The sequence below is a fragment of the Lonchura striata genome, chromosome 1A (genome assembly GCF_050655825.1).
Source record: "Lonchura striata isolate lonStrDom1 chromosome 1A, ASM5065582v1, whole genome shotgun sequence".
In the NCBI taxonomy this organism is placed as follows: Eukaryota; Metazoa; Chordata; class Aves; order Passeriformes; family Estrildidae; genus Lonchura; species Lonchura striata.
Genome location: NC_140741.1, coordinates 72,628,609 through 72,654,189, shown reverse-complemented (window position 1 = coordinate 72,654,189; position 25,581 = coordinate 72,628,609).

The following is a 25,581-nucleotide window of genomic DNA, read 5'->3' as shown; positions in this document are numbered from 1 at the left end:
AGTACAGGAGAGTGACATGTGGAGAAGACCCTCAGGGACACATTAGTGAATTGTTCCATCCATTTGCTGCCTTTTAGATGTGATTGCTGTTCTGACACCTTAAATTTAAGCACCCAGGCCTGGCAATGTGACTGCCAGCCTGAGAGCTCCTCTACGTAAAATGTGAGTCCGAGGTGACATTTTTAAATTACTCGCTTAAACTGGTGCACGTGGCTGTGGGCAGGATGCTGATTTTGGTTTCAGTCAGGGCATTTTTTGGTATTCTATCTGGTTTGTATAAAGCAAGTTGTTTGGGTTGCATTAATTAAAATGGTTCACCCTTGTGGAAGAAAAGCCCAGGAGTTGTCAGAAGGAGCCAAGAAGCATGAAGGCAGCTCCATCTCAAGGAGGCAAATAAATGCCATGATTTGCTTTTCACTTTATGTTACTTAATGTCTTATTTATTTTATTACATTTTCAGGCCAGAAGCCTAGGAAATAAATAACCAATGGCAAAGAAAATCATCCTCTTGTTTTTAATAGGGGCAGAGAATCATAGAACAGTTAGGGTTGGAAGGCACCTTAAAGATCATTTTGCCCCAGTCTTGAGGTAAAATTCTTAAGTTGTTCTGCCAGGATGAGAATCCTTCAATTCTACGAACAAAATATAATTTTGAGTGTGACCAGATGCCTCAAACCATCTGACTGATTTAAAATAGGAGGAACAGCTTTTCCAAGAAAAGTTATTAGGTCAAATCCTCCCCTCTCATCCCACTCTGCAGCACACTGATGTCACTGATGCTGCTGGTAAGGAAATGTTGACTGACACAGCCTGTCAGGAAAAGAAAGGGTTTGAGAAATGGGTTAAATATTTCAGGCTCTGATTTAACAACCATCTGAGTTAGCAGCAACTTATATATTGATGGCAAGGAACTCTGAGTGCTTGCAAAGCAGAGGGAAGGTGCTGATAGATCAGATCAGCCCAGCCACAAAACACTCTTAAAAATGCACATATACATGGTAAGGTTATTCAACTCCTGCCTTTGGGTGGAATAATTGCCATGTGAAACATTAGTGAATCAGCATGAATGTTTCATAAGTTTGAATTTATAAAATATTTCTGATTTTCCTGTACACATGCCTTCCAAAGATAACTTTCAAGTGCTCGCTGTATTATGCATCTCACTTTTCAAGAGAACAGCATGATTTCCTTGAAGACATATCCGTTTAGAGAGTTGCCATGGCAATTTGTTCCCACCCCCCAAAATTGCTTAAAAACAGATTTTTCCATTGTCTTCTGATTTCTGCAGATTACAACATGCTTTGCTTTTCTCTCTTCCCTAGAGTGGCTCTAGGTGAGTGTACAGAAAAAAAAGAAAGTGAAATCTTTCTTTTATTTAAATTACCTTCTGATGGGAGTAAAAAGCTTTTTCTTCCAAAGTTTAGTCAAAATCAAGGCAAAATCATCTTACAATTTGAAATAATCATTTATTATCATGATTTTTTTTTTATCCCAGGAGAATCCTGATCAAAAATTGCCTGTGCAAACATAAAACCTCCTTTTACATATGCAAGGTAATTATTAATCCAATTAACCATCTGCATACCAGCATATTTAATTAGTTCTCAGAATTACTCTTTCCCTGCTGTAATTGAACTAACCACCTTGTGCAATCTGTAAATCTGACCTGATAAGGTATGTTTTGGCAAAAATTAGATTAATTGAAGAATTTTCATTATTTCAGCTTTATTTTTTCCTTTTTTTTTTTGTTTCTGCCCCCAAAGAAAGACAATCAATGATGAGGACTATATTTTCATATGCTGAAAAATTATTGCTTTATATCTGGAGGGGGAAAAAGGCCAAAAAATTAATGTAGTAATATTTTTATGCCTATTAACTTTTTAACGACAATTACCCTCTTTGATCATTGTTAATTGGCTGGTCCCTGAGCATAGTCAGGCAGAGTATTTTGACTTTAGAACAGACTGCCTTGCTTGTAAACACTCCTTCTTTCCCTCTTTTATTGAAAAATAAAATGGAAAACTAATAGTGTTTTACAAGTCCATTCTTGGCGCTGTTTCATATCAGAGGTTGTGCTGTGTTTTCAAAATAAAATTGCTCTTTCACAGTTCTAGTTTTAATTGTTCTGCTGGGGCAGATGGATTAGCACAAAATTCATGTCCTGATGGTTTTCCTTTGTGCAGGAAAGTGTGAATAACTCCAGGAAGCAAAACACGTGAGTGGATTTGGCCAAGTAGCTCTGAGAGACCTGAGCTTGTTCCACTGATATGAGGAAAACAAACTGAGGAGGTAAAGGGATGAAAAAGAATAAAGGAAAAAAAAAAAAGGGCTCTCTGACAGGTCTGGTGTGGGGAGGACCTGTTGGAGACTGTGCTCTCCTGGGAACCAGGTTGACAAAACCATAAAAGGGTATGGATGGTTATGTTGAGGAGATTGGGCTAAATTTTTGTCCTTTACAGACTGTTCTGAGGTTTGACTTCCAGCCCAGGGGCTCCTGGGTGGGGGTCTCATCATCCATTTGTGCCTCAGCAGGGAGCTGAAGATTTCTTCCTTTTCCTATCTCATCCTGTGATGGCTCTGTCCTTTCAAGCCCTGCAAGAAATGGTATTTTGTGCATTCTGCCTGGCCTTCACACCCTGTCCTGGCTTGTCACAGCCCTGCAGGAGGGACATAATGAATACCTGTTCTCTGAAGCCAGTTCACCAAGCCTTGGATGTTCTTTCCCGAAAGGAACCCACCAGATGACCCTGGCTGACCACTGTACACATGGAGGGAACTCTGATTTTAGAAGTCTGTGGCCCCAGAAAATTCAATTCAGTCACCATAAAACCAATATTTGATGAATTTGGTGCAGAATTTAAGAGCATCTAGACCAGGTATTAGGAATTGTGGCTAAATCTCAAATCCAGATGACATAGCCAAGACATCACAGTAGCTCAACAAGTGTGAAAGACTCACAGAGTGAAAGATTTGGTGATTTCAGGGACTCTGCAGCCTTTAGGTTGTGACAATTATTTGCTGCTTTCCCTGTTCCTCCTGTTTGAACAACTTAAGCTATTACTGCCTCAGCATTCCCATTTGCCTCTGCTATTATGTGTTCTGGAACAATGAACACAATCACCCATTTCAGAGCAGGATTTTCACTGTGTGTTTGTAAATAGGCTTCCAAGCAGAAAGGGAGAGTGGGGAAATGAAGGAATTGCTATCTGCTTTCCATATATATATATGGAAATACACCTACATTTATATACACATTTATATGTATACATACATTTATATATATATGTATAAACACACATAAATAATAAGAGTTTTCTGATGCTTTGCTTCTTCCTAGGATGGGTTACAAAAGGATAAACTGGTGTCAGTGGGATTTTCACTTTTGCCTCTGAGATATATCTCTGGTTTAATTACTAAATAATCTGCCTACAAAGTTGATCCAACTGAATCAGACACAATGTTCATTTTTGCAATGCAACGTGCATGTAAGTAGAGAGGAGTTCTGAATGCTGATTTCCTCTCCGCCTTAACCCCATTGGAAGTAAAAAAAAAAGGAAAAAAAAATAGTTTGTCATTAAAGATCACCCAGCTGAAGGGAATGAAAACCAGCTGAGAAGTTGTTGAAATATTTAAGACAACTTTGTGCTGTGCTTAGTCTTGCCCCAAGCAACTTCCTTGCTCTGTCCTTACCTGGTTTCAAAGGGCTGATTCCACTCAGACCAGGGGTGTCCTCTGAGCTGGAATGTGTCTGCCATGGATATCTCACCCTCACAGCTGCAGGGACTGGAACATGGATGGGACAAGAGGAATAGGTGGTAAGGCAAGCAGAAATGGCTTCAATTTGCACCAGAGAAAGTTTAGGTCAGATATTAAAAAAATAATTACTTCACTCAAAGAGTTGTCAAGCATTGGAACAAGCTGTCCAGGGAAGTGTAGGAATCACTGCCCCTGGAAATGTTCCAAAAATGTGGGAATGTGGCACTTCAGGGCATGGTTTTGGCGTGGACCTGGAAGTGTTGAGTCATTGGTTTGGCTCAGTGGTCCTGGGGGTATTTCCCAACCAAACCAATTCCATGTTAACATCAGGTGGCTTTCTGTACACATTCAGCATTGGATGTGCAAGCTCAAGGAAGGTATTGGAAGCAAAGGCTGCCAGATCCCAAACTTTGCTGGTGGATGTTGCCATGAACTTGGGAGAGCTGCATAAAACCCACAGGAATTCAAAACTGCCATCAGTTCTAGAAAAACGAGGAGCTGTCAGCCAGCTTTCACTTGAAATAAAGTGATGTTTTATGCCAGTCTTCTTCCTCTGGTTTGAATATAAGTGCAAGAAATGACCTCACCAGAACTTGTGCACAGCCTCATTCTGTTTGACATGAGGACATCCCAGGAAAAAACAAAATCATTACAATTCTTTCTCTTTGTAACAAGAAATGAAAGCAAAAGCAAACAAGTTTCCACCTGCCTGTGGATCCTGCAGGGGGTTTGGCTGAATTTCCCTGGAGCCCCCCAAAGATGCTGTAACCCACACTGATAGATCCCAGTAGCAATAACAAACCTGTGTGTGTGATTTCCTCTGCTAATTAATTTAATTTTGGCTTCTGATCCTTATATATAATATATTATATATATATCTATATATTTCTAACTATATATCTATCTATCTCTATCTCTATCTCTATCTCTATCTCTATCTCTATCTATATCTATATCTATATCTATTATTATTATTAATAAAAAAATACCTTCTGCAGAATCAAGCCACCCTTCTAAAAATCAGCCAAAATATTGCAGTGCCAGACACCTTAGGCTAGTATGGGCTGATCATCCATTCTTGGATTCCTCCAGCAGTGGATTTTTGAGAGATGCTGCACCACCCGAGCTGTCAGAGTAGCACAAAACTAATAACCAGGCTGAGCTACGTCCTGATGATGTGACAATGGTACTGATGGTGCTTATTCTCAGAGACTACAAGGCAGCATTTCTTTGATTGCTTATGGGAACACTTTACAGCTGAAGTATAATTTCATTTATTAGAGGCAGACAGCTTATAAAAATGTGTGAAACACAACAGGTACCAAAAGGAAAGCTTGGGAAGACTAATGAGGCACAAGGCTCGTGCCTTTAAAGAAAACAAAGGTTTCTGAAACAAATAGCTGATGCAGTTTGTTTTTTATAGACATAAATCAATCAAAATATTCAAACCATGTTATCCTGAAGTGCTACAGCAAATGTATTTCATCCAAAATTATTGATGACCTTGCTTTTAAACAGAGGATAGGACTAAAAAGAAAACATGGAGAAAAAAAAATCTGTCACATTGAAAGAAATATAGCTGGAGTGAAAACCAATCTAGGGGGGAAAATGTACACAAGTAAAATTATAATAGCATTGCCACAAAGTGTCTCTTTCTCAGAACTGTCTCCTACCTTGCCTGAGCACTGACTTAAAACAAAATATGATGCAAACATCTTCAGAACACATTCAGGAGTGAGAAGTGGTTCAAGAGTGACAGAATTGGCCTGAGGAGCTGCAGAAGGGTTTGCAGATTCATGTCCCAGCTCCAGAGGGATGTCCCTGCTGAATGACAGACATGGAACAAACACCAAAGGAGGCATTTTCAGCTACATCAGGTTGCTCAGAGCCCTGTTTAGCCTGGCCTTGAACACTTCCAGGGCTGGGGCATTCACACCTTCTCTGAGCAACCTGTGTCAGTGTTTCACCACCATCATTGTAAAAAACTTCTTCCTTATACCTAACTTAAATCAGCTCTCCTTCAATGTAAAACCATTCTCCCTTGCCCTCTCACAACATTCCCTGCTAAATCGTCTGTCCCCACCTGTTTAAGGCCTCTGTGAGAACTGAAAGATGCTCTAGGTCTCCCTGCAGGCTTTTCTTCTCCAGCCTGAACCAACTCTGTCCTCACAGAGGTGTTCTTATCACTCCAATCACTTTTGTGGCCTCCTCTGGCTCCACTCCTACATATCATTATAAAGAATCTTTGGATTACAATCCTAATTAAGGCATTAATGAGTTGAGCTTTGCCAGTTCCAGTTAAGAAACAACCAAAGCGTGTTCTGTGAGAGATGAGAATCAGGAAGCAAAATGTTTGGTACCCTTCCCTGACTCTACCAGCATTTCATTCCTCTGATGACATTCTTTGAAATCCATCACACAGACATGATTTCTCATCCAAATTGTTTCCCATTTTGTTGAATTCAGGTAGGGGTCATGGATCCACTTCAGTTCCTGTCCTCTTGGCTATGTGGCTGTGGGTTTTGGCAAAACACAAAAGGAAAGGGCTGGGAGTCTGGCAAAGCCCTGTTTTCTTTCATGTGAAAGCCATTTGGCACTGTCAGGGAGGGGGCCTTGAGGGAGGAGTCAGTACCATCTACCTTGCTTGGAAGCCCTGACATGTTCTGAAGACTAAGACCTGTCTGTAATAAAGAATTAAGCTTATGGATGTGAATAGAATAGAATAGAATAGAATAGAATAGAATAGAATAGAATAGAATAGAATAGAATAGAATAGAATAGAATAGAATAGAATGAAGTTTGGAAAAGCTGTCTAAGATCATTGAGTTCAACCATTAATAGTGCCAGATCCATCACATCTATGCAAATTTTTAATACCTCCAGGGATGCTGTTTCCTGGGACAGCCTGCTCCAGTGCTGCTGGGTGCCTGAGCTTTACCTCCCACATCTCTGCCCTTGCACCTGGAGCTCCATCTCTTTCTGGAATTGAGCACAGCAGTTACAGGGATGCTGAGTAAGGGTAACCCTGAGCCATTCCCTGACACACCCTATATTTAATCCCTCTCACTGATTCCCTTATCCCAAACCTGATGCTTTTCCAGAGGATGCCAGACTCCTTTCCGTGCCCTCGGGATGTGCTGAGTGCTTTACCCCGGCTCTGCCCCGACCACCCACAGTCCTCCATAGCTCAGTTCTTCCTGCAAATTTCATCATGAACCACATGAAGGCTGCACTGACAGACAAGTCTGAATCTGCTTTTCCCCTCTGGATACAACTTCTTCCCCAGAGAACAGAGCACATCCTTCAGAGATCTGCCCCACTGCTCGGGCACATTAACTCCAGGCTCTCTCACCTGATGCCAGCAGCAATGAAGAGTTCTGGGCAGGAAACTGCATCCTCTCAGTCCATTTCTTACACACTGCTCTGCAGTGTGAGGACAAGGGGAGGAAAGGAGCTGACTTAGCAAGTGCCTGCATCCTGGAGCAGGTCACTACAACGTTACACCCCTGGTGTAACCTCAGTGCTCAGCTGTGCTCACAGGGAATGCTTTGTGGCTCGTGCTCAGTGAAGTCATTGCAGTGGAATAAATGTGATGCCAAGATGACCCTGCTTGGCTCCCGCTCCCTTCCCTCCCATGCATAATGAAGAGAAGGCAAAGGGAAGGAAGAATATCCTTTGCTCTTGTAGTCTGGCAGAGAGGGCTCACCACAGAATTTCATCTGAGCTTCCCAGATAAAATCTCCTGTTTCAGGGGCTGTTTTACTCAATGTGTTTAACATGACAAAGAAAACTCCACACATCCCAGTCTTTTAAATAATAATAAAAAAACCCCTCACCAATAAAGAAATCTCACAGGCAGCCTAATAAGTGGAAAGTTAATAATTGTCAAAACCAGAAGGTAAAATTCTAACTAGGAAAGCTAAAAGGGGGCATTCCTATTTTTTACAAATGAAAGAGCACCAAGAGTTCTGCTGGTTTTCATCCACATATAATGTTAAATATTGCCATTCAGGTTCTCCTTGCCCACCTTCCTTTGTGCACAGTGCCTCCAAAGAGGGGAGCACTGCTTTTTGCATGCAAAAAAAAAAAGGATTTGGACCAATTTCAAGAAGTTTTGCTTCAAGAGCGCCTTTGCACCTGTGCAGGTGTCTGGGAGCTTTTTTCAGTTAAAGAAAATTTTTGAAAAAAAGTTTTAAAGGGAACTTTGAGAAACTTTTGCTGAAGAGAAGGAAAGGAAGAGTAAAAGGGGAGAAGGGAAACAAAGGGGCGAGTAAAAGGGGAGAAGGGAAACAAAGGGGCAGAGCCTGTTTGGGAGGTGTCTTCATGGGGTTTTCCAGGCAGATGGGAAACTGAAGTGACACACCTGAACTGAGATGATGAGCTCCACAGAGGCTGTGAAAGGTTGTACTTGGTGCAATCATGTCACAGCTGCACAGGCTCAGATTTGGAGCTGAAGAAAAGACAGTTTAGAGAACCTGTGAAAAAATACCTGAGCTGAATGTGGAGCCTCACCACAGAATCACAGAGTCCAGAGTGGTTTGGATTGGAAGGGGCTTTAAAGAGCTTCCAGTTCCATCACCACTGTCACAGACAGGGATGACACCCACTAGACCAGATTTCTCACCCTGGACTTTAAAATCTCCAGGAATGAGGCATCCACACCTTTGGGTAACCTTTTTCCTCACAGTAAAGAATTTCTTTCCTCTTTACCAATTCTTTGGTAAAGGATTATCCTTTACCATCAGCTCTGCCTTAAATGGGAAAGCCCAGAGATTCACTTTTCCTGCAAAAACAGTAAGAACAGGAATGAATACCCAAATAATTTGTTCAGAAATGCCAGGCTGATGAGGGACAGAGAACTTTGGGACTCCTGGGTGAGTTATCCAGCAGCAGTCTGAGGAGACAGAGAAGTGATTATGCTTGTCAGAAAAATGCAAAATTAGACCCAAAGTCATACTTTCCCTGCACCCTGAATTACTGCTTGCAAGCAACAGTTCATGATCCTTCTGGGAGTCCCCTATTAAAAGCAAAGCATTTGAGGCTGGCTAACAAACTGATCACAGGCTGCATTATTGATTGTGCTATTAAGGTCTTCGTTTGAACCATTAGCAGGGTTAATGAAATGGTCGAACACTTCGCCCCAGTACAACCATCACTGTGTTTCCTTCCAGCTCCACTTTCAGCATTCAGGCCAGCGTTGCCCTGATTTTTAAAAGTGTTATGTTTTCTTTTGTAGTTCTTTTGAAAGTTTTCTATGCCTTCTGATATTTACATATCTCTACTGGAGTTCTCACGCACTGTTCATATGGTTGTTTTGCATTCTTCTTTGTGGGGGGAGAGAATTGATGGACTGTTAGTTTAACCAGTGTAGTTGGAGAGGTGGCAATTTCATCCTCCAATCCACTGTCACTTTTAGAATTCTAGATATTGCAAGGTCAGGAATAAAATTTAGTCTTTTTCTATTTTGAACTTACCAAGCTTCTGTGTATTCATTTTGTGTCCAATAACAACTGTCCAGCTCACATAGAACACAAGAGTGACCAGGCTGCTGCCTGTTGTAGAAACAGGCTGGCTGCAGTATAAAATAAGCCTGTGGATGAGATATTAGCAGGGCATTAGCCATGGAATAGTATAGGAAAGTTATCATGTGCCAGTTCATCAAACAATAATTTACTAATGAAGTCAGAGGCTGTAAATGTGAGTGTATTTAACTCCACACCTTCCAGCCAGCTGAGACAGCTGATTTGGGTTAGGGTTAGGATCAGAGTTACATATTTTTCTCCCCTGCAAGCAGGCTCAACAGATAAGAATCATTTGTCTCATTTACACCAGGAAATCAAAACTCACCTGGACCCCCACCCAAACAGCAAGGTCAAACAGTAGGAACATAATCTCCAGTTTTCAGTCTTTTTTTGTCACCTTTGCAATATTTTTAAACCCTTCTCAGTAGGCAAACTGGAGAATGAGGGCAAAATCAGTTATACTGTCCTGGTCTGGAATATTCCTCTTTTCCCAGCTATTGGTCCTTTCACCTGTGCTCGGGTCCCTTCTGTGTCCCCACAAGTCCCACCAACGGGTAACTCTGCACCCCTGGGGTGTCACAAGCAGGGCTTTGGGTCCAATTCCAGCATTTCTGCATCCAAGAGCTGGCTGTGACTCTCCTTCTCCATGGATATGCCTGTGAGACAATTCCAGAGTGTAAAATCAACACACGCTGGTTTGTGCTTCGCTGCCTTTTAACTTCTGGTGTTTTTCTGTGAAGATCCTCAAGAACCACAATGTTTTTTACATGTAAGGAGGCCTTTTCCACATTGACTGGCAGACCAATGATTTAAAAGAAAACATTGCATCTTCCTCACAGCACTGTTACCTTTAGATTTTAAATGTTCCATCCTAAAGGCATTCTGTATCATGTGTTTAAAACACCTCAAAAGTAATTGAATTCACAGTGCTTTGTAAAATTTCCACCAATTGCTCGTTTATATATATATAACCTAGCCAACTGCAAATATAATCTCTCAGACAGTCCTTTTCCCATTTGCTTCCTCTGCATCCCAGTAGCTGTTATTCCCCCTGATTTCCACTGCTGCCTGTGCTGTCCTCATTCCCTTCTCCACATGTGTTAATTGCCCACAAGCTGGCCCATTTCATAAACTATTTTATCTTCTGTGCACACTGGGTATCTACCTCACTGGAGATTGTGGGAGCTGGGAACCACCTTTACTAAAGCTAAGTACACATCCCTATTTCAGGAAAAAATATCTGGTACAAGGGGTTCTAATGCTGGTTGTACATTTCTTGGTGGTCACAATTCTTGGTTCCTGAGGATTTGGTGCATCATCCTTAAGACAGCCCCTCAAGGGAGCTAAGAGCCTCCATCACTCAATCAAATCCCACTTCACACAACTGCCACGGTGAGAAAACCCACCTCCCATGATTTGGATCAGCTTTTTTCCTTTCTGGTGAAAATCCAATTCCAGGTTTGTATGGCTGAAGCTGTGGAGAAATGCAGCTCCAGTGATGGCCTCGGAGGTGATGGTGAATAGACACTGATGATGAGGGGAAATGCTCCATCTCCCTGCCACTGCAGCTGCAGGGACACAGAGACATTGCAAAGGGCCATGAGCAAGTGAGGAAGGTGAGGTGAGGGAAGCAAAGTGTTTTAGAGAGATTCTTTCCACTCAGCAGTAAATGAAATACCAGGATTCACGTGGCTTTGTGTTGAATGGGCATTGTGAAGAGGACGTGTTGAATTAAGGGATGACAGCACTTAGGTCAAGTAACGTTTTTGGTTTTTTTAGGAGGAACTTAACCAATTATCTTCTTGCTGACCAGTTCCTCGTGCCTTTTCCCTTTTATTTCAATCAATTTAAATTGCAAATAGCTTGCTCCCAGAGACTTTCTGCTGACAGTTCACCTGTTGGGAATCTGAGCTCCTGGCTCTCTCTGAGGTCTCCTCTCTGCTCTCCTCAGGGAAGGGGAAAGGCAGCTACATCCACTCATATCTCCATAATTTCATTATGCTTTGTAGCTTCTTTGGCTGCCACTCCAGCTGCTGCAAGGTCAATTCTGCAGTGAACACAGAAGCCTGGGGCAGGATGCAGAGTCTCACCTTGGGAAGGTTCAATCCAGCTGTGCGAGCACAGGGGGAAACTGGGGGGTTCTACTCAGCCACAACTTCCAGGAACCCCAGGGCTCCTGTAGCTCCAAAGTGGCTCTGCCCAGACCTACAGGGGTTTCTCAAGCAGAATTCTGTCTGCAACAAGGCTCCTGTCTGCAGGCAAGAGGCTCAAAACTTTTGTTGGATTATTATAATTACAGTATCAGTGACTGCTTAAAATAGCCTTTATTTGAGGAGGCACAAGCCAGTGGGTTTGCACAACACTGGACCATGTGGCACAGAATTTTGTCCTACTACTGCAACTGATGCAGGCAGATAAATCTGCACCCCTTGAGCTTTTAATCAGTCAATCAGCAGCATTTCAAGAAACAAAAATATTTATTGTCCCTACTTCTAAAACTACATTTTTTCTCCAACAGCTTTTCTTGGTATATTTTCCCTTAGTCACTCAGAAATGCTGTTCACACAAGGGAGAAAGAATGGAATTTAATAGTTTGGCCTGGACTTTTGGATGTCTAGCAACCCAGATACAGCAGATTAACCAAAATTACATTGGCACGTCCCAAAAATGCCAAATATTGATGTTGTCAGGGCAATGGCTGCAGTGCAAGTGATCTGTGTCCTGCAGATTTTGTGCAATGTAACAGATGACCTTGATCCCCACTCTTGGAAAATGCAAACCAAGGCAATACAAGTGCATGGATTTTCCTTCTGGTCCAACTTGAGCTGAAAATTCAAATGTTTTTCTGAGAAAGAATTCTTTGGGGGAATAAAAAAGGACTGTGAAATAAATTCAAGTAGTTGAATGGTTTTCAGTTTTGGTTTTGAGCAGGTCAGAAACTCTTCACTTAAAGCAGTTGAATGTTAAATTTAATTTTTTTATTTATACCTGGGCAGTATCACCCCAGACAGGGATGTCACTGCCACAGGTGTTTTTGTCAAATATAAGGTGTTAAAAGACAGGAGCAACTCAAACACTGTAAATCCTTCAAGGTAAAAGGATATGAAAATCACCCTCCTCTCCCAGTCTCTTCTTGCACTGGAGCTTACTGGAATGTTTTGGGTCTTACTGGTCTATACTGATACCATCCCTCCCTCCCTTGCAGGTAAAAATCTGTGTTACCTGCTCAGGACCACAATATTTGTGATTTATTAACTCTGTTTGGAAACAGCTCTTTCACAGAGCACAAATTCTCCTGGATTTATCAGTCAACCCAGAGGCTTTGGAGAGCAATTATTTTCCAGGGAGAATAGGTATGGATGGATGTACAGTGGCAAAAGGGGTAGAAGGCTTTGAAAAAGCCAATTTTAAGATGGAGTGCTTCTTTCTGTGGTTCAAAAGTGGAGTTGGATCCTAAAGGAGAAGGGATTATTCCTTAAGAGAGTATCTGAGTTTTGCTATTCCAGCAAGATAGGAGTCAGTAGCTTAGCTCCAAGGAATTATATTAACAGTCCAGCCTGTCTCTTTCTTTCCATCCTTTTCCTGTGTCTCTTTATAAAGTTCTAAGTACTTTTCAGTGAAGAAAGGAGAAACATGATTTTAAGATGAGTTGGAGTTGAGCCTTGAGGCAGAAACAATGCTCAGAAACTACATTTTAATGAATACAAAATATTACACCGTGAAAATCAGCGCTGCTGCTTTTTCTTTGAAGGTATGTTAATTTTTGTTGCTCTTAAATACTCTTGTTGCCAGGAAACCGCCTCACACACTGTAATTGAAATTGGTTCTTCATATCCCTTTTTGTTCCTGGCAGGTTTGAAGTATTCTTAAAAGCTAAAAACTCCGCTGAGGAAAGGCAAGGTGCAGACGATGGCAGATCCATTTGGCATTTCTTTGGGCAAAAGCACATCATGAAACATGGTTAGAAAAATTAAAGCGCTGGGGCAGGGCACACATTGAAACTGGCAGGGGGCTGTGGTGAATATATTGCGAGTGAGAAGATTGGGAAGGGTGAGAAGAATATTTAATGGAGTGTGGGAGGGTCTATTTCACACAAATCCACCTTGGTCTGAATCACTCTGGCACTCAGCATCTCCCCATTCAGGGATTATAACTTTTGCTCCCAAACTTTTCAAGACTGGTACACAGACACTTTGCAAAGCTCTGACTGTGTAATTAGTTGTAGTCTTCCTTTGCAAATCAATTTGGTCTTACTTATGTTTTAAAAGATATGTCACTTTTCTATCTTTTTTTTTTTCCCAGTGACTTGTTTAGCACCTTCTGTTATCTTGCAGGATTTGTACAAGTAGCTGAGCAATGTGGCTTCAGAGTAAAGATCAGCACACAGCTTAACTCTATTTTAAGATGCTTAATATGCACTCTGGTACCAAATCATTGTGTCTCCAAGATGAAAATATACTTGCTGTTCCTCTGACATAAATCCCTCTTTTATCTGCTTTGTTTGGCTCCTCAACAGGGTGAAACTTGGCCAGATCTGAGAACTGGGTCCACAGGGAGAAAGTTAAACAAGAAACACTTCAATGTTATTAAAGACAAAGCTCTTGACTCTTCACCTCTTTGATTAATGCTGCTTATAACTGTGCCTTGTGTGAGGGAGAACAAGAAGTTCAGAGAAACAAAGGCTCTGCTGAAGTTTATGGACTGAACTGCAGCAACACATATCCCATTCCCTTTTTTATCATGCTCTGCTCCAGCCTTTCCTCTCCCTCAGCCTGCAAACTCCTCTGTGCACAGCTCTGTTGTTCTCAAGTGATACTCACATCTTTCATCCTACATAAATAATAACACATCACAGCAATAAAGCAGCTGTTGTGAGTTAATTCCAACCAAACTACAGTCTACCCCCATGCAACAAGATGTCTGCACAATCACTCTGAGTAATAAGTCCTGGGAAATGCTGCACAATAATCTCAGTGCTTGATTAATTTTTATTTCATAACGAGCTGTTATTAATGGGCCAGATGCTGATAGGTTTGTTCACGGTGAGGACAGCGTGACTGCAAGAGATGTGGCATTAAAAGAGAGGAAAGCAAGTGCAACTGAGCACTAGCTCAAGGATATTTTAGTGCATCACTGCCAGAATAAAACAGCTAGTGAGTCAAACAAAACAAGATCAGCTTTTAGAAGCAAGTACAATGACTTGCTGCCTCGAAGAGATAATGTTCCTCTTTTAGTTTCTTGTGTCATGCAATAAAAGAACAGTGAAAAGTTCCCAGAATATCTGCGCAGGGAGTTAACATTTCCAGGGGAAAAAAAACCAACAAAAACCACAAAAAAAAGCAGGCTTTACAAAAGAGGTTTTCTTTCTTCCAGGCTCTTCAGAGAAAGACTGTGTAAAAGAAAAGAGCGAGGAAAAAGTCCAGGCGAACCCAGAAGAAAAACATCAAGTCTTTTCAGCGGGGAATGAAAGCACAGAGGCAAGTCCAGTGGCAAATGTCAATATTTACATGAGTCACAACAGAGCTACTGGCCAAGGGGTAGAGCAGGAAGGGTGTTCAGAGAAGTGACCCTTGGGCACTGAGCAGCAGCTTTCCCTTGGCACTGCAGGATGGGGGTCAGCCATCCACAGCGACCCAGACAAGAGCCACGGGTGCAGCCACAATTCTACAGCGCTGACCCCCAACCACCCAGCACCGAACAGCCCCAGCCTCTGGGTGAATTGATTTGCACAGCCAGCAGTTCTCCTGAGAGGGCAAAGCAAGATGAATTGGGTGCAGGGTGTGAATACCACAAGGAGGGATAGGGTGGGGTTGGGGGTTGAAATTTTGTCAGAATGAAGGAATTGGGCAGTCGTCGCTGCCTTGTACAAATAGGATTAGGATCCTGGGAGGAGGGAACTCAAACTGCCCATAATAACTAAATAAATCCATCCCACAATTAGCTAGTAAAGTGAAGCTACCTGGAATTTACCCTGGAAAAGCCCAAGATCAGATCAGGTCCTGCAGAACAGGATCTGATCAAGACAGATTAAAAAGCCCGTGCTCAGTCATGCTTCAGATATAATCAGCCTGACAAACCCAATCCATAGCTCCTTCTGAAAATCATTAGTCATCATATTAAACCAGATTATGTTAACAAATTGCTTCCATCTTCATACTCTTCAAGCAAACAGGCAAGCAAGGAGCAGCTTTGGTTTGAGCAAATGGCTTGGTCAGAGCTGATAGCAAATTTTACACTAATTGAAATTCTAAATTGACACCGTGTAACACAGTTTGGCTTAATTGCTTTAAAAGAGTTTTCCAGGGTACAATTTCCTCGTTTCCTGTATTACACTGCCAGAGATTTTCTAACTTGTGAAGGTGGAGGAATGGGTTTAGGGAATGCTCAGGTGCTCCCTTTACCCACACTGATTTTCCTCGGTGTTTATGATAATGTCCCTCAGCTGTTGCAGAGCTACTGTGTGCTCAGTCCCAGGAGGGTGTTCTTCGCTGAACACAGATGCAGATCTAACAGGGCCTGCTAATAACTTGATGCTTTATAGATCCAGCCAGGATCAGGCCCTGAGTGAGATCTGAGCACATCAGGAATGGCAGTGCTCTAATGAGCCCCACGCAGGTGAGAGGGACAAGTTACAGAAGGAACAGGAAAAGATCCCACTGCCCTTTTTGAAAAAAAATACAGCTAAAAAAAGAGCTGCTCTTCTAGATAATTGTTGAATCTTAGTTTAGCCACAAACCATGGATATGCAGTGACATTTGAAATGTTACTGGGAATCAGAGGTGCCCAAATGAGACTGAGAGATGCTGCTGGGATTTTGGGGAGGTGCTCACCCTCAGAGTGTTGCTGGAGGTCAGGAGGATACTCCAGACCACCAAAACCATCATTAGACCCCATGCTCAGACAACTGGATCACACATTTGCATGGATTGTCTTGGGAATTTACAATCAGAACTTGCACAGAAACACGTCCACAGAGACTCAGGTTCAGGTGTGTTAACCTGCAGTGTAAGGCCTCCACTGAAAGCTAAAGGAGATTAATCCCACCTCACTGAAACAAGCTCAACACTTCCAGGAACATGAGCAAGAAACATCATAGCTGAGCTTGGCTTCAGTCTCCAGAGATTCACCTGCAATCTGTGCTCCTCAGAGCAAAAAGACAGGTTCCAGTTTGAACTTCACCTATGGAAGTTTGAGCATTAGATTAGGGGAAAATAGAAAAGGTTAAGTCCAAAGAGCAAATTATTATGGACATGTTTGTATTTCCACAGCTGAAACTGTTTAAAACCTCTGCTTCTACTAGCTGTATTTCTGTAGGGGTGGTTCCAGGGACATCAGTTCTGGCTCAAAAAAAAAAAAAAAAAAAAAAAAGAATGTAAAAAAATAAAGATATTTAAATTACATCTTAAAGAAAACATCCAAATGGAATAAAGGGCTGTTTCCAAAGAACCACAGATGTAGATGTACCTGCCTTAGCAGGAAGGTTGGATTAGATGATCTCCTTCCAACCCCAACCCTTCAGGGATGCTGCGGTGTGACCTGTCTGTCCTTTTGGCCGAGCTATGCCTGCAGAGTTTGTGGGCCTTTCTAATCAGCACCTGCACAAATTAAACCAGGCTGGAGTAAATCACAGCTCCAGGATGGCAACTTAACTGGCTGTGACTCTCCCCTGGGCACATCCTTCAGCAGGACACCAGCAGCTCACATAAACCTCCTCTGCCTCTCACACAAACCCCTTGCTGAGCCTGGCTGAACCACATCTGAACAGACACCACAGGACAGGCAGGAAGGACTGAGGGCACATCCCACACTGATCCTCTTCTCCATGGAGCTGCTGGGGCTGTCCCTTCTCTGTGTAGAGCAGTCATTCCACCATCCAGCACTCTGCATGGTTATTAGCTCCAAAGGCAATGCCTACATTCCCCCCCACAGGTTTTCAGGTTTTTTACCAATTGTACTCCAAGTGCCTGGCTTGGAGATGTTGCAGGAGCATGAATTTATTGGGCACAAGGACACAGGTGGAGCTGTTACATGCCAGCTCTGGAATATGGTCTATTTTGAACTCAGCATGTTCTTAAGGTATATCATCAGTTTTTCATTATCTCAGAGAAACAGTCAGGATCTGCAAAAACCCATGAAGAAGGGCTTTAAATGTTTTAAAAGTTACCCTGCATTATGCCAGGCCAGGAGAGGGACAGGAATAGAAGATTTCATTTAGATCACAGTTTCCCTAGAGAACAGGCTGCCTCTGATCATGTTTCTGTATGGCTCCTGACATAATACACTCTCTGAATGCACATCCACAAACCTGCACACAGGGCAGAGAGTCCCAGGTGAAAGGACAAGAGCCTGACATGCTGTTTTTGGTGCTGTGTCATGGGGTAGAAATGACCCCAGGAATGCTTTATGGGTCTCAATTACAGAAAACTGCATCACAAAGTATTTTTCCTAGTCCACAGAGAGCAATGGACATTTCCCAAGCATGATTCATCTGCACTAGTTCAGAACAATTTCTCCCCAGAAAACCTTATTTCTCTCTTCTGACTATAAAGGTAGAAATGGAGAGTTTTACCTCTTAAATGTCCACGTTTGGTCACAGGAATCCCATCAACTGTGGCAAAGGCACTGTGTTCAGAATGCAATTAAATATCCCACAGACAAAGAAGTCATTTGACATTTTCTGCCAAAACCTGTCACGGTTATTAGAGCAAGGGTGAACGTGTGTACAATGCTCAAGGTTCCCACAGATGGTGGTGGACATTCTTTGTGATTTATATGAAGGATTGAAGGTGGCTTCCATCCAGAAGTCTTGTTTCTAACTATCAGAGGAAGGGAAAAACCTCTGGAAATGAAGGACCTCTAGTTTTGAGTAGAGTGAGGCAGATATTTGTCCTGCAAGAAATACAATTTTCTATTTGGTGCGAAGAAAAAGCCACTATGTTCCAGCACTCTGCATCTTCACAGGAGAGTCTTCAAGGTGTCAGGCTGAGTAGTCAGGAGAGTGTTAAACTGGGAAAGATGGAAGGCAGAGAGGGAGGAATGAATGAGCATTCATTTAGCTTGAAATTAAGATGTCAAGAACAAAATTAATCAAGGCACCAAGGGACGTGAAGAGAAGAAATTCTTTAATTGCCTATACTCTAATGCTGGGAGCCTGAGTAATAAACAAGAACTGGAATTGGAGGAGCTCATTTATGAGTATACATCAGACTCTGTTGGCATTATTGAAATCTTGGGGGAAGATTTGCATGATTGGAATATTAAAATCACTCATTATAATCTATTTAGGAAGGGTAAAGTGGGCAAATGCAGAAGGGGAGTGGCACTCAACATCAAATGTGTTTCTGTGGGAATCAGGTGCCGAAGCACTTCTTGTGAAGCTTTTCAAGCACTTCTCTGTGTTTTACATCTGAAGACACGGGAAAAGATGGATGGCTGGGATTTGCAACGTGGGATCTTTTGGAACCTCAGTTGTTGGAAGGTGCTCAATGTTTGTCACTCTTGAAAGACTGTGCCTTCAAAAATCAGACTCCTACTGAACAGAAGAACATTCTGGGTAAATCGTTGCTTTTTTACTCTTCACAAAAACTCAGAGCACTGCTTGAATGGCTCTGAAATTTGCCATAAATAAAACAAGACATAATGAGCTCGTTCCTATGCTCTGCTTAAATCCTACAGACAATTTGTGTACAAAACCACAGAGGCTGAGCTGCTCAGAATGAGCTTTCATACCTAGGCGTGTTTGACCCTTCCTGGCATTACACACAGAAGAAATCTGCTCCTTTATATTTTTCAATGGCGTAAATTATCACTGTGCTCTTGGAAGACGCAGCATTGGCAGGTCTGCAGAATGAGAGAGGCTCTAATCATCACTTATTCTTCTGCTGCAATTTCCCTGACATCACTTTAGATTCTCACTCTCACTATACATCCACATATTTTATTTCCTAGGTAATTTTCATGATTCTCTCTTACACATTTTCAGATGAATGAGCTATTCCCTAAGTACACAGGATTCTCTAAGCCATTATCTTTAAGGCTCACCTTTTCCCTCCCTCCTACCCTACTCAATCCCTATATCCATTCTGACTTTGGCAACAATTTAATTCATCCTAATTGAAAATCCTACGCAGTATCATTGGAGTTCATACTGCCAAGCTAATTTCATGCCCTCATTATTGTGATCTTTATTCTGCTTCACACTACAGAAACCCCCCTCCACTCTGCACCATGCTATCAGAAAACATCTCAAAACCCAAATGCCAGAACAGCTCCAGTTTTTCTTCCCATATGTCAAGAATTATTTATTTTTACCCAGAAGTTCAGAGCTAAACAGTAATAACTTTGAATATGTCTTGATTACTCTGAAAAGTTCTTTATGAGAACTGTGTGTGTGTTGGAAGGGGGTAAAGCCAAGAAAAATCATAGAATCAGACTGTCCTGAGTTGAAAAGGACCTACAAGGATTATCAGGTCCAACTCCTGGCTCTGCACATGACACCCCAACAATCCCACCCTGTGCCTGAGAGCATTGTCCAAACATTTTTTGAACTCTGGCAAGTTTGGTGCTGTGACCACTTTTCTGTTCCAGTGCCAGCCACCCTCTGGGTGAAAAATCTTTTCCTGATATCCAACCTAAACCTCCCCTGGCACAGCTTCATGCAGTTGAAAGAGATGAGATGTGCTTGCCTGGAGGAGCAGCTCTGCACAAAGTGGGTGGATCACTGTGCTCCCATCCAGGAGCAGTTTCTGCATGGGCTGGGATGCAGGGCAGTCACAATCCTCTTGGTTATGTGCAGATTTCTCTGTTTTTCTCCAAAATCACGTGATTTCCTGGTGTAAAGAAAAAAAAAAAAAAAAAAAGCATGCTTGTGCTGCTGTTTGAGTCAGTGACTTATTCTGTCTTTCCACAACAAAGAAAACTGAAGTCACAGCAGAGGATGGAAGAGAGATGTGATTCAGACTTCACTCCTGATTTTATGCTTGAACAATATTCCTGAATACAAAGTAATATAAGTCAGCCCCTTGCACATATAATGCTGGGATGAGTGAAGGCAAAAATTCGATTAACAAGGTCTATGACTTTTCAAAGCTTTATATTATTTTTTTGCCCCCAAAACTACGGTCAGTTTATAAGCTGAACCCATCCAATGCAATGCAGAGTTCTTCACCCAATTAACTAATTATTGCATGGTTTCCCAGCTTCATCTGAAGCTCAGTTCAAGCTGCAGCAGACACATTTCCCCTCAAGACAGTACGAGATGTCCATGGCTGTTACAGCACGGTGCGTGCCTGGATGAACGGGCATCTATTTATACTGACACAGCTCCAGAGGCACTTCCCAGCACCTCCTGGGAAATCTTATTTGGAGCAAAACTCACTGGAATTCATTCAGGGGGAAGCACTGCTCTGGCTGTGGGGCTGTAAACAAAAGGCAATGTTTGTCACCTAAGACTGGAGCTAAAAGGAGATATCCTGGAGATGATATCAGGGTGGAGAGCAGCAGATCTGCTTTCTGTTCTGTTAATACTAAAGAAAATAACTGGTGCTGCTCAACTGCTACGTCAGGGAAGGTTTAGGTTGGATATTAGGAAAAAATTTTCACTAAAAGAATAATAAAATACTGGAATTGTCTTCCTAGGGAGGTGGTGGAATCACCATCTCTGGATGTGTTTAAAAAAAGACTGGACTTGGCACTTGGTGCTATAGTCTGGTTGTGGTGTTAGGGCATGGCTTGGACTTCATGATCTTAGAGGTCTCTTCCAATCTCATTATTCTGTGATTCTGGGATTCTGTGAACAGCAAAGTGAGGAGCAGTGGTGAGGGCAGAGAAGTAACAACAAGGGGAGGGAGGAGGTTAGAAATACCAGCTGGAAAAAAAGAGTGAAGGAAAACAAGCTGGGAAGGAAATCTGGGACCACATCAACGCTGTTTAACACTGGAATGAGGTATATGAATGGGATGGAAGATATGCAGTGATATGCATGATATGGAAAGGAAAGGGTCCAAGAAGGAGGCGAAATGGCCTGGAAACCAGTAGGGTTGGTGTGGAAAGACAGACTTGGAAATTCATGTATTACGTGTCTCAGAAAAGTGGAGAATAGAAGAAACACAAGAAGGGACAAACACAAATTTACTAAAGGATTTGAACTGCAGGGATAAGGTTTCACCCCCCAGCATACAGGGCACTGCAGTTCTCACTCCCTCACCCTCACAAAGGCTGTCTCAGAGGTTGTGCCAAGGGAAGAGCTGAGTACAAAGCAAAACAGGTCTAAATTCCAGCAAACCTCTTGCAGAAACACCAAAACCAAGAGAGAAAAGACATCAGCTCTTCATGGTCACGGCTACTTTGGGCATGGCTCCTTTGGACTCACAGCTGTCCCTCATGGAGCATTATGTCTCTCCTAATTCCCCCTGGATTTCTGGCCCTGTGCACTCAGCTCTGCTGCTTTTCTGCACAGCACCTTCAGCCTCAGCAGCTGCATTATTTTGTGAGGCCCCCAGAGTGAGGATTTTAAGACTCAACTAGACAAGAGAAGTAGGAGCTGCAGCTGAGGGATAATTCAGTTTTAATGGAGAGATGCAATTACTGATCTCTTGTTTGGGCTTTTCCCCTGGCTTAGCACACCTATGTCATTTATATTAAGCCATTCATCACTGCAGTGGTACGTACCTGCTCTTAACTGATGGTCCTGCTTCACTGTAGTGTTCCATTTAATTTATTTCACAAAAGACAAGCAGTAACATTTGCCCTTTCCTGAACCCTCATGGAAAGCAGAATTATTTAATATATACCCTTTTAATAAATTATACACTACATTAGATAAAAAGTAAAGTGTGTATGCATGTGAATGTACACATATACTACAGGTTTTGTTGAAAATAGGGAATATTTTTATGTTTAAGTGGTCACATATCAATTGGGAATCCTTTCCCTGGGTTCCAAGCTGTTCCTCTTCAAGGTTTTAAAAAAATATAGACATCACTTAGAGCTGTGATTTTGTGCCAGGAGGTTGCTACTTGGAAGTCCTTCAAATTCAGAGTCATCATGCCCAAGTTTGTGAGGAGTTCTGAACTAAACTCATTTTTTATCAGTACCCAGGAGTCTGATTTCCATCACACTGACAGTGGGAACAACCAAATTGCAGTTGAATGGCTGAGCAGTGAAATAATAAAATAAAATTAGTGCTTTTTGATGAGGGCAAAGGAGAAGGAATGTCCTACCAGTGGCCATTGTGCCTTGTACATGTTCTTCTTCACATGGAGAAGGAAATTCATTCGTTTTCCTTCATTCATGGAGAATCTTCCAAGAAGCCCAGTGTATGTTTTCAGCTAAGGCTGGAAGAAGCTTTTATTTCCCGGAAGAAGCAAGCACAAGCCTGGCTGTTTAAACTCATCCCCAACCACTGCACAATGACATTTCTGCTGCATTCACATCAGAGACCCCTGAAGAGAGCACTTGCTGCAGCAGCTGAGAGGAAAAATAACATCAGCATGAATAAACCACACCATGCTTGTCAAGCTGGGCAGCCACATCTCTTGTCCTGGTCCTACCTTGGGAGCAGTGGGCACTAAAACAAGCAGGATGGTGACAGGGTACCAATACCTGCTCACAAGCTGGCAATTGCAAGAAGCCAAGGTTGGACTTGATGATCTTGGAGGTCTTTTCCAGCCATAATTATAGCAGTGCCACAATCAGCAGCCCTGTCTTTCTCTGCTTGTTAATCCTCCCCAGTTTTACTTTTTATTCTCCTGGTTCAAGCTCTGGTTGTGCAATGAGCATTTTAAGGGGCCCAGAGTTGCTGCCATGCTCTACACAGGGCTTTCATGACTGTACTTGCAAAAGGAATGGAAAAATTTGAATGGCAGTGGAGTAACATGGTGAAAGTCTTATGAAAGCTGTGATGCACCTTTAGGCAACTCCCTGTAATTCCATAGGCTTTCCCAAAGCAGCATCTCTGTGGTATCTGAATACCTCATTGATCTCAGGGGTTGGATACAAAGATCCTTCCTTTTAGGCCAGGAGGGACTCCAGTTTTGGGGCAGAACTCCAGTTTTGGGGAAGATCTGATTCGTAAGATTTTCTAAAGCCTTCTGAGTTTACATTCTGTTAGAAAACTTTCTCACACAATTTTCTATAAACAACATATTGTTTTGCATTCCTTCGTGGGGGTGGAGGAAGTTGATGTACTGGTGGTTTGTCCAATGTCTTTGGAGAGGTGGCACCTTCACTCTCCAATCCAGTGTGACCTTTGGCAAAAGTATAAAAGTTGGAGTTAGAAAATAAACGTTTTTCTTTACCTTGCATATAGCAGTGGCTTGTGTTGTGCTTTCACACATCCTATAGCAACAATCTATTGTGCTAAACAAAAATAATAAAAAAAACTTGTGTATTTGCATACCCTCAGCAGCAAGGCCACAAACCAGTCATGACCAGTTTGCCTGAGGACCTCAGTCTGGTCCTGGGGTCTTTTTGACTAGGTGTCAGCATCATCAGAGGCAACTCAAGGGCACTGTGTGTACACACAAAGATGGCTGCAAAGATCCCCAGGAATTCCATGGATTCATAGCTGCAGACGGTGCACCCATATTAACCAGCACACAGAGACACCTCAGGCTGAGATGGAACTCAACAAAAAAGGAGGAATATCATGGTGAAGTGATGGCTGTAGCATGGCCCTGAGGTGGCGCTACCTTGTGAGAACCCCGGTCTAGTTCAGGGGTTCCATGTGGTGGAAAAGTCTCTCCTCCAACCCGAGCTTCCCAAGAAAGGCTCAGCAGTCTCTGTTGTTGGGTCTCAAGGCAGTTTATTGCAAGTTATCTAAAAGATTTTCATTTCGGGCTGCTGTGGTTTGCTCACAGCTCAGGCAGAGGCACACACACACCCTGACATCCTCTCTGTCTGCTGTCTTCTTCTTCTCTCTTTCCGCCCAGGGCTGCTGCTATCTTTTATATGATATATTACGTATTATATGGTTATTGTTTTCCCCCAATACCTACTACCTATGTTACAAAGTGCTTTTCTACCCTAAACCAATCTGTGAGTGCCAACATCACCAAGAACATGGAGGCAAGGAAGAAGAAGGAGGAAGAACAGGATCAGCCCACTTTCCTCCATCTTAGAACTTCTGACGCCCATGTACAAAATAAAAACCCCCCTGTACAGGTGCTAAAACCCCACTGTACAATACTAAAAAAAATTCCCCTCTGTTTTGTAGCTACTTTTACTATACTATCTAACCCTTTGTGACTGTTCCACCTCCAAAGTTGGTAACTCATTCCATGGCTCAAACTCAAAATCACATCTGTTTCCAGCTGCCTGCCGGGGTCTAAAATGCTTCTGACCAAGGCCTGGAACCTCTAAAAATGTCTGAGAGACATTTTGAGTTCCAACACTACCTAACCCTTAGTCCAGGTCAGGTGCTCCTGGCCCACAGAAAGCTGCAAAGTGTCTGTCTGTCCTCATCTGTACAGCCTAGAGCTCTTCTGCTGGTACCTGTCATGAGCAGGATATTCCCCCAGTGCCCTCATGAGAGATGAAGAAATCCCTACAGATACCAGAGAGGAGCTGGAACCAATCCATCACGCAGGAAATAACTGCAGTGAGGATGGCAAGGCTCCTAGCATTAACTAATCCACTACAAAACATGTTTCAGAAGTGATTTATCTTCTCCTCTTAACGCTTTTAAGCCAGTTGCCATTGTAATTAGCTACAAGAACAGCTCAAAAACCCCAAAAAAGTTAGGGGGAAAAAAAACAACAACAAAAAAAACCCCAAACAAACAAAAAAACCCCACAAGAAATAAAAAAGGGGTATCTATTCTTCACAGTAGAACAGCAATGATTTAGATTTTGACTGCTATGATATTACTGCATTCAGGTTCAGGGAGGGGAGGGTTATTTTCTTTTTTTTCCCCTCTTTCCCTTCAGTATTTTTCTTCCTTTCACAGGGAAATTGATTGTTTGAAGGAACCAAGATTGATGCACCTAATGTTTACGAATGGCTCAAACTTCTGGACACTCTATTTTCCAGTGTAAACTAATAAGAAATTGATTTGTTAGTTGCTGGGTCCTTGCCTTGCTCAATGAGTTTTAAAATATTTATATATGTATATTAGTACTAATCAGCCTTGAAAATGATGAACTGGGTGGTTAGAATTCTAATAAACTGAAATTTTGATCATACGGTATCCAGTGGAAATGATCAATCTAAAATTTTTATGTCATTTACACACATACCTAGGAAATATTTCTTAGTTAAGGACTGCTTTTCTGGAATAAGCAAGAATTTTATCACTTTCTTCTGT